Source organism: Triturus cristatus, chromosome 1_2 (assembly GCF_964204655.1).
Source record: "Triturus cristatus chromosome 1_2, aTriCri1.1, whole genome shotgun sequence".
Lineage (NCBI taxonomy): Eukaryota > Metazoa > Chordata > Amphibia > Caudata > Salamandridae > Triturus > Triturus cristatus.
The window spans coordinates 828,738,512-828,748,967 of record NC_140580.1 but is presented as its reverse complement, the minus strand read 5'-3'; the positions used below and the strand labels follow the sequence as shown (position 1 = coordinate 828,748,967).

The window sequence follows — 10,456 nt, the reverse complement described above, 5'->3', positions numbered from 1 at the left end:
AACAGTGGTCATTGGCTTAGTTCAAGAAGTTTGAATGTTTGTGAATAATGGCAGCATCATTGGTAAAATGACTGATCTAAAGATTATGTAAAATTCAAGAAGTATGCTATCGTCCCTACCTGCCTTGTGAACAGGAAGAACCTGAGTGGGCTTCCCTAACTAACTCCATCACAATTGGAACTTTAGTACAGAGTGATTCCGCCTGAGGAGTAACTTTTAACTTCCTTAGTGCCCATCTTCTGTATATAGATATTGATAATATTCTTGAAATACATATATAGGATACTGTCCAACCCAAAATAATAAAACCCTTTGTGCATTTATAATAGAATTTATGTTGTTAAGAGAGGTTTTCACCTTCATTTTTAAGTTTATACTTTGCTGATTGTCTCGCAAGACTAGTAAAAATGCAGAGGATGCCAAGAGGAGATAAACAGGTTGCAAAACGCCGCCTAGCTACCAGGTCACAAAGAACAATTTACTTACATTCAATAACAAACTTTCTTGTGAATACTAACTGCAGATAATTTAACTTGTGACTATTCCCCATGCATCAGACTGGATTCAGATGCTTTTAGAGCAGTATTACTGTGCACTGGTAGGTGGCATCATGCTGTTTGTTAGACCTGTCTGCTTCTGAGAGTCCCCTCACACCATGATTTATTTTGTTCCCCCGTGCCTCCTAAAATTTGTCGCTTTTTATTTGTCTACCAGGACCTTTTTGTGTGTTGTCCCATGGGGTTAGATGCTCCTTGACGCTCAGTTGCTCACCAAGTTCCTGGCACCTATGTACAAGGCGCCTGACGGAACCGGTGGCATTACACACTGAGGTTGTCAACCCTAAAATGGTGGACACCATTGTCCCCTATGAGAGTGACTCCCATTGGAGTCCTTCTGACCTCTGACCCTTTGGAGGTTTTGGCGCACTTTGTGTAACCTGCAAACCTGACAGGAATCCCCTCAGAAGATACAAGTACACAAAATGGCTGCCTTAGGAAGCCCAGTATGGTGGCTCCTAATGACCAAAAAGACACCTTGGAAGGGCCATGTCATTGACACAGCCAGGGAAGGTTCTAGAACCTTCTGGCTCGTGCTGGCACCCCAGGGCACTGGCTATAAAAGGCCCAGTCCCTGGCGGCCATGATGAGAAAAAGTGGAGAAGAGGACTTGACACCAGATTGACACCTGCCCTGTTCCCCCCCCTGAGGCAGCTGATAGCGCAGGCAGAAGTACAGCCGAGGTTGTTGGCGTGGACCCTGACTGGCGTTCCAGTCAGAAGCGCGAGCAGTGACCTCTCGCCTTCAGCGCCTGGCCAGCGAGTGCCCAATTGCCCCTCAGAGACTTTGGCCATAGTTAGAGCCTCCCCGCCTCCCCCAGTGGTGAGATCGCGACTGCGACCCTTGACAGGGCCCCTTCAACTTAAGTGCCTCCTGGCGGGCGTTCGGACGTCTCCGAACCCACCGCCGTCGAAGCGCTGATCGTGGACAGAAGGTGAGGTGCTGCGCTGGGGCGGGTAAAGGCTGGCCTTCATTTGGGCGAGAGTACCGTCTCTGCCCTGCCCGAGTGACTTGGGGACTGTTGTTGTGGGCGGGAGCCCCCCCGTGAGTGAGATCGGAGGGAGGATCACGGAGCCCCTGGAACCCCCCTTTGCCCTTGGGAGAAGGGCCATACTGACTGGAGCGCTTACCGGCGCAGCTAAAGTGAGGTGGGACCGTCTCTTCCCCTGAAGTTGCCGCATTGTTCCGGGACTGAGGTGCGGCTCCAATTTTGAACTGTGCGCGCAGGTAGTTTGACCCCTCCGGCAGCCCGTTCAACGGTCTGAGGACTCGTGAACTGAAGCCGCCTTCGGAGACCCCGCCTGCGTTGACAGAAGCGCACAGACTCCTCCGGCCGCAGTAGTATTAAACCGGCTGGCCGCGGAGTGTAATTGCCGTAGTCATTGTATGTCTTTATCTTCCAGATACACGCGCAATATGCTTAAGTACAACTAAAGGATTATCACGAGTATCTTGTGCCCAGAGAGCCCGAACCCGTGAACATTTCAAAAACTGTAAGAGCGCGCATTCCGCATTAAATGGCAATCTAAATGTGTTTACCCTGAAAGTGATTAATTGGTGGCAGCGATACCAGTATGACCCTGAGATATTTATGTGAAACGATGGGTATCTAACTTGCTATGCAACTGTGATGTTTTGCTGATATTTATTCCAGTCATTGCTGATATTTATTCCAAATGTATTGAACCCTGATATTTATCCAGTATATTTATTTATTAGAGTCCAACCATTTATTCCTACGCAACCAGTACACAGCTAATCAAACCCATGTAAGAAAGGTGAATGTGATTAACTAATTGAACTTCTTCCAACCCAGAGAACTTTTACATAAACGAAACTTATTTTTCTATAACAGTGGTGTGGTGTCCTTCTTTTTATGTGGTGTGCAAGGAGTTATTATTTGGTCATAGCCGGCTCAACACAACAGCCTTCTACCGCCTTGTCACTCGAGCCAAGCTACCCCCCTTTGTGCTGGGCTTGCCCATCGCAGGTCCAACACTGTTCCATTGCAAAGTTGTCCTGCTCCCTAAGTGACAACCAGAGCCACATTTAAGAGCTAGCTACCTATGTGCTCTGACAATAGTTACTTTCGTAGGCTGTCAGTGCCCTCAGGCGCGGAGCCCATCAGCAGACTGCCATGGCCAATATTGGGACCTTTTCAGATGAAAAAGAATCTAGTTCTCTCAATGGAGAGGTGGACTGGTAAGTGAGGAATCTGAGACTAGACAGATTATCCACCAAAAAGATCATTACAGAAGGTGAGTGTAGGAAAGTAAGATCTGCTTTTATGGTTACCCCCACCTTTTGCCTGGTGTATGCTGCTTCTGACTAGTCTGACTGGGATCCTAATAATCAGGACCCCAGTCTCTGTGCTTTCTCCCCTAAATAGGTTATGGTGAGTACTTGGGTACATCCCAGATTGGCTACTGGTGTACCCTTATAAGTCCCTAGTATATGGTACCCAGGGCATAGGTACACCAGGGTTCGCCCATAGGCTACAGCATGTATTATGCCACCCATGAGAGACCACGCAAATTGTGACCAAGGGCCTACCATTGCAGCCTGTGTAAGCTGGTGCTAGCACCACTTACAACGGCTATAGGATTCCCTATATCTGAGGTCACTACACTTAAAAACTATAAGTTACCCTAAGGGAGGCCTTTTAATCCTGAAGGCACGGTGCACGGTGCTCGGTTCTAAGTCTGAGGGTGCCCTTGCATGAGCGGGACACCCCTACAACCTTCGAAGTCCATTCTCCCGGGTTTTAAGTGCATCAGCCATTAAGATACATAGAGTGGCCATGCGTCATTACGCGATGACCATCTTTAAACTGCCTGTAACAAACCCTGTCATGTTTGGTATCAAACATGTTGGAATCATACTCCCACACCATAAGGAAGGTATAATTCCATGCACTATAAAGATCCTCCGGGAGACCCTCAGTGCTCCCGGCACCAGTCTCCTAGATCCGGACAGCACAACATGGCTGCTGCCAGACCAGAGACACAATTCTGCCCTCCTACTGCTAAGCCAAGCTCGAGCTGGGGAAGGCAGAACAATAGGTATTCTGTCACAGGGAGCTGTAAACACCTCCCAGGCAGGATTTAGTGTATTGGGGCTGGGTGGGAGTGCTTGCCAGCGCCACTCAGTCTGCTTGAGGGGCACATTTGGTGCCCTCCTTGCATAGTCTAGTTCAAACCTGCTCAGGGAGCCGTTGGCTCACGCTCTGGTGCGAAACTGGACAAAGGACATTGGAATATCCTTCCCACTGTCCGACCCCTCCCCTGGGAGGGAACTCTGAATCGTACCAACCCTTTCCTTAGGGTACTTAAGGGCTTGCCTATAGGTGGGTCCCTAGATTCGTTGTGGTACAAGATTAATTTCAAGATACCACTTCTTCTTCAACCGTCTGGGCATTCTGGACTTTGCTGGACCTTGCTCTGGGCTCTGAGACTGCAACTAAGAAGACTCTTGCTGCTACTGGTCTGGTCATCCTGCAAGTCTGCTGCAACATCTGTGCCTGTGCTCCATACAGGAACCTTCCAAGACCTGTGGATATCCAAGACACCTGAAGGAATCTCCCTGGATGTGAAGGAGTCACTTCCCTGCATCTGCAGGCACCGCAATGATGCTGACCGTTCTGCTGATCCCGAGCTTCCACGGACTCCAAAAGGCTGAGCAACACAGGTAGTGGTTCTTTACATCCCTTAAGGCCTGCCCTTTCCTCTCACCAAGATTGAGGCCAGTATCCCTTGTCGGAAACGCAGGAACCGAACCCCTGTGCTGTTGCAAAGGCTTGTTGGCTTCCTTCCTCCAAGATCTTTGGGCTCCAAGTAGCCCCAACCTCAAGCATCTCCGGTGACCAAGATCTTTGTCCTCACCACATCACTTGCACCGTGGGCCTGCATTTTTGGTGAGCTGCTCGAAATCCTCTTGCAACTCCAGTGCCTCCTGCCTGTGGGTCCACTTGACAGTCTTCTTTAATTTCTGTGGGCTCACCTGATTGCTCGGGGCCTGCCCTGACTTCCCTGCTTGTGGTCCCGACACTGCACCTTCTTCACTTCCAAGTTATTTGCAGTTGCCAAGGCTTGTTGGTACTCCCGATGGACACCGACCCCTCAACTCTTGACACCCAACGTGGAACAGCTCGTGTATGGCCCCTGGTCTTCTACAGCATCGGCTGGTCCGCACAGCTGCAGATCCAAGGTCACCGTCAGCTCTCCTGCAACACCCGACATCGGTGGGCATTCGTCTACTGTGCCTCCTGGTCACTCCTGAGTGGCATAGACTCTGTTCCTTCTGCTTGCAGGTACTTCTCATCTTGAACCCACCTTTGGGTTTCACCGGACACTTTCGCCTTCTCCAGCAGCAGCATCTTCATGAAGTTCTCCATTGAGTTCGATGGCGGGTTTCCGACGCCACTTCACACCTATGCACCTGGCTTCCCCGATGTAGGTATCCTGGTTCCTATGGTATCCACAGGTGGGGTGGCTCCCCAACCTTCTGTCTTCCATGGGGTTTCTTCAGGGTCCACTGGGAAGAGTCCTTCTTTAAAATTGCCACTGCAACTTACCTATTGACTTGTATTGAGCCCGCGGTCGTGTTCCCATTCTGCACACGGCCTCTGTGCAGTTCTTGGTTACTTAACTTGGGTGGTTCCTTGGGTCCCTGGCACTTCTACGTCTTCTGGGTATAGTCCTGACTTAACTCGTGGTTCGCATACCACTATTTTAGTATATGATTTGGTCTCCCCCTGGTGACCACTGTGTGTTCGTGCTACTTACCTGGTTTTATTGCAAAGTATTGTGTGCATTGTGTATATCTCCAGGTAGGAGATCTCTGTATGTGTTAGTGGTTGTCTTGTAATAAATACATCTTTTTATAAATACACTGTGTAGTTCTTTTTCACTTAATCTACACCAATAAGATTATGTTCTGGTAAAACAAGCTGCTTTACAGTCCTTCTGGACTAAGCCTGAAGGCTGATCTCCACAGCTACCACTTAGAGGGCTTTTTAAGGTTGTCTAAGACCACTAAAATCACCATAAGGGTTGTCTGGATTAGTGCAGGGTGCCCACTTACATACGTGTGCACCATATACTAAGTAACCCTGGGCGTAATTCGCTTAGTAGCGCTACGCATAGCTATGCGAAGTGCACTTCGCACTACGCGAGCTACGCGTCGCGCTACGCGAACTGTGTAGTACGCCGTTCGCGATGAGTGCACAGTGCCGGATGCTTGTCCGCACTGTGAAATAATTGCAAACGGCATCTTGCACAGTGAAAGCGGTCGTTTTCTGCCGCTCAAGTAGGCATGGAAGCACATTAACACCTTGCACCCTCGCTGGATCCTGAGAGTGGTGGAAAGGGAATGATCACCAATTTGGCCTTTTCTTGAATTTACCCGAAGTTTTGACCGTGACGATGATGTGCTGCATGAATGACTTTGGGAGCCGGAACATTACCTTCCTTTAGCATTCTAACAGTTGCGGCATGGTCTTCTTATATTTGGTGATGTAAAGTTTGGTAACATGGTCCCATATGGCCTTTGTATTCTTCTGGGGTGCAGTCACCAGAGGAAATTGGGACACAGGGCCTAATTTATATGTTAGCAAAGAAGGAACTCCGTCGCAATAGTGACAATGTTTCCTGCCCACCAACATTGTGGTTTATCCGCTCGATTTAAATGCGGGCAGTCCGTAGTTTAGCCATTTCGATGACTACTCCACTACCGCCATGGCCAAACTTTTCCGGTGACCCGATGGAGTAAGGGCCGTGGGAGAATTGCTATATGCTCGTCAGCCCAATTAGGATGGACGGACATAGAGCCATTTTTTACTGCCTGTCACCGCCAGGCAAATCGTGGGGGTAAGGGACAGCAAAAAACTCAAAATGCCCCCCTCACCGATGGGCAGGACTTCCATGGTGAGGAGACAACTTTTTTATTTTACAAAAGAAAATCAGGTTTTATTTTTGAAAAAAATAAAACAGTTTGGTGCAAGGGTCCGTCATGTTGATGGAACCCTGCACCAAACTGTAAAAAGCAGTGACAGGAACCACAACATCGCTTTAAGAAATGACCGCATGCTTGGAGTTCATTTGTAAATGAGGCAGATGGTACCTCTTTTTCCATCCCCCTAGCATAGAAACAGGCCCTACCCAGCTTGAACCCTGTTGTCTCCACCCACTCCAGCAACATGCTATACCACACCACTGTGCCACTTTAATGACAGAGCTAATGCCAGAGCTCTATCCCTTATTCCCGTAGGGAAATTAAGGAGGTGCAGCAAACTGAGCAGCTTGTAGAAATCAAGCAGACACTCCTAACGAGCCCAAAACAGCTATCATTAACATTGATGTCTGTCAGAAACCCTTTCAGAGGGCCAGGGAGCAAGTAGGGGTACAAGGCCTTTTACTCCTGGTGTCCTGGGCCTGTCCAACTATGGATTCTGAGCAACTCAGCCAAGTACTCCTTCAGCACTTGACTCTCAGGAATATCGTGGTCAAGCAGTCCAAGCCTCCCTCGGGGAGGTGTAAATACAGGGGAGTGAACACAGGTTCACAACTCAAAAGATGGGCAGTGGCAGCAGCAGCAATAAATCATTGTCCAAATACTTACTTTTATGATAAAAGAGAAGTATTTAATTTATACCATTACTAATACACAGGAAAAATAGGACATTCACAAACAAGTACACAGTCCCCCTGAGGTCAGGGCCCTAGTGTTTCCTTGGCCGGTTCCCTGTCCTCCCTTCTCATGATACTCCTTCCTGGACATCTTGTTTTTATTCCAATGTTTCCTGGGCCCTCTTTGAGTCCCATGAGAATTACCCTGGCTCTTACCCTCCAGTTTAGAAGCACTGGGTGGAGAGTTTCTCTGGATGCCTCTCTGTCAAATCAGACAGGTATTTCCTAAGTGGGGTAGAGCACTCCTCCTTGAGTCACTTTGTCACCATCAACTGGTTAAGGACATGAAAGACCTTGGCCTCCATCCCTCTTACCCACTCATTCCAATCCCGCAATACACCATTAATCCAAGTTTCAAATGGAGCACCATCCTCTCTCCTGCAGTCCCAGGATCTCTGAAGGTACTGACCTGGCCTCAGTCCAAACCGTCTAATCAGAACTTCCTTCATTTACTCATAGACCATCTGGTCTGCACAGGCATTCTCCCAAAGACGTCTGTCCCTTTCAATGGCGTGCACCTCATTAAGGCAGCTGTCTTAGACACCTCATTTTAGGCTTGTGCCTTACATGAGATTTCAAAGCTCACAAACCATTCCAAAATATGCTGATCTACCACATACAAATGTACAAGATCTTATAGAACCTTCGCCACGGCCTAGCCTGAACTGGATGCACGGTCACTTATCCCATATGGAGTTGTTATTGCTGGCGTCCTCAGATTCTCTCTATCAAGGGCTATCCTTTTCCTTTCCAGCTCTCTTTCCTTTACATTCGGGTTCTCCTACGACTCTCTTTGCTTCTCCTTAATTTTTCTCTTCTTCTTCTCCCAGGCAAATTCCTCTGGTCTCTCCTGCTTCCTCTCCTCTTGTGCCCTGTGAGCTAGCCTTTGCTTCTTCTCCTCCTCGAACTTTGTGGCTTTAACATCTTCTTCCTCCTTAGCTTTTTGAAGTGCCAACTGCAAGCTCAGGATCTCTGCTAGACCCAACCCACCCAAGGGATTTACTCCTGGAATTGGTGATAGTGGTACCCTAGAAATCAGTGGTGGATTACACACCTGAGATATTCTCGAAACTAACGTTACGTGAGTGCCTTGGTGAAACTCTGGAAAATGCATTAAGTGACAGACTCTGCATGCGTCTGGTATAGATCTGTCCTAAGGTGATCCTATAGCATAAATCCTGAGCGCTCTCCTCCTGGGCTCCTACCGTGGTTGCCTCCCCAGAGTGAACTACATCCTCATCCCTTTCACTCAAACTGGGTAATGAAATTAACATGGACCTCTCTGTCCCTACTCCTGGGAATCCTCGGTCCTCACTCCCTACATAAATCCTTCATCTGATCTATGAACATGGCGCTAAGGTCAATTCCCAACACTGTGTTTTCCATTGTCTATGCGTGTCGCCTTGGTGCGTAGAATCTTTTTTACTTATTGTACTACTGGTGCAATCTGGAAATGGCCAGTGCCACACCTGTATTCAGGCTCCTAAACGTTAGGCATCCCACTGCTGCCACCAACTGTCATAACCCCATTCAAAGGGCCACAGGGCAATCATGGGTTACTGGGCCCAACTTGGGGCGTTGAGGCCTTTTTACTCCTGATGTCCTGGAGCCCGTCCTACTATGTATTCCAAGGAACTGGGCTAAGTGCCCCTTCAGCACTCGACTCTCATGAATAGCATGGTTGAGCAGTCGAAGGCTCCCTTGCTGGGGTAGTGTGGCTACAGGGGAGTGAAGACAGGCTCACAACTTAAAATGAGTGCAGCAGCAATACATCATTGTTCAGCCAAATAATTACTTTAATGAAAAAGTATTTTATTTCTATTGTTACTAACACAAAGTGAAAATACAACATTCACAAACTACTACACAATCCCCGAGGTCCGGGCTCTAATGTTAACTTGGCGGTGCCCTTTCCCTCTTCCTCCTCGCTTTCTGGATAGTCCAATCCCCTGAGGCATAGTCCTCTTTCTATGTGTGCTAAAGAATGCAGCACACATAGAAAGAGGAAAAAACAAGGAGAAATAAACATATTTTTCCTCGTTATGCTTCACCTGGGGAAGCAAATCAGTTTGGGCACATTCCCAGATCTGCCACTTATGGTAAATCTGGAAATGTGTCAAAATCCATGGGTTTTACGTGGGAACACTCATGCACCAACAATGGAACGTCTCCTTGGGGCAGAGTAATGCAATACAGCAATTTGCGCTGCGTTACTTTGGATTTATCAAGCCACTCAGGACCACACAAGGTGACCTTACGTGGCTTGATAAATCGCATCTCAAGGGTTGCATCACTTTTGAATCCTGTGGTGTAAGAGTGATGCAACTCCTGATAAATATGGCCCTAGCTGTTGAAAACTAGAAATATTGAAAATAAGTAGGAAAAAACAGGCATTTGTGAAAATATTTCCGTCTGTAACGTTTTGTAACGATGGCCGATTTACAAAAGCAATGCACCATAATGTTTGCTGGACTCTTTTGTTTGTGAGGAAAGGACATTAAAAAGGATAAAGCCTCACCACGACCTTCATTGAAGACGCAATTTTCGGGATGGCAGGCAATCTGCATCGGATTCTTCACCGAACAGGTTCTGGTGACGCTCAACAGGTTCTGGCAGTTGGTTCGTCCTCCAAGTCGTAGCCTCGACGTGGCAGGGCAATTAACAGCATCAGGCAACACACGGTGGGGAGGACTGGGGACCGAACAACTCATCGCCACTAAAAGGAAGTCGACATGCAGGTAGGTTTTCCAAGTTGCTTTATTATTGTCCAGTCTCACCAGCTCCCCCGCAGCAACTAACGAAACCCCCGCATTCCGTGTTACACGCAAGGAACCTAGAGATCAGAATGCCAAAGCATAACACACAACCACACACCAGGTCCCAACAGTTTCACTACACAGAAATGATGAAACTGTCCTCGTTAATGATTACACTGTTCATGTGCTGCATTGCTTCCCACTAGATAAAGGCCTTCTCCCGCTTGTCCAGTAGCAGGTGCAGGGAGAAACAACCTTGAACTTCTGAGGTAATGTATGATGTGAGGATCAAAACGTAATTTTTTGTATTGCACTATCTAGCTGCATCTGCTTGGAAAATTCCACTATGGGCGTGTTTTAATCCAGTACGGCCCGGCACAAGATTTACACCATCTCCCCGGATTTTCAAGGACCACGAGAGTTCACCGGACGGTGCCGGAAGAGCAACGCTTTCCAA

General features: G+C 48.0%; 1 pseudogene; it reads right to left on the bottom strand.

Moving 5' to 3' along the window:
* Window positions 1–10,259: 10,259 nt before the first annotated feature.
* LOC146868086 (28S ribosomal RNA) overlaps window positions 10,260–10,456 on the bottom strand; it is a 2,120-nt pseudogene continuing 1,923 nt past the window's right edge.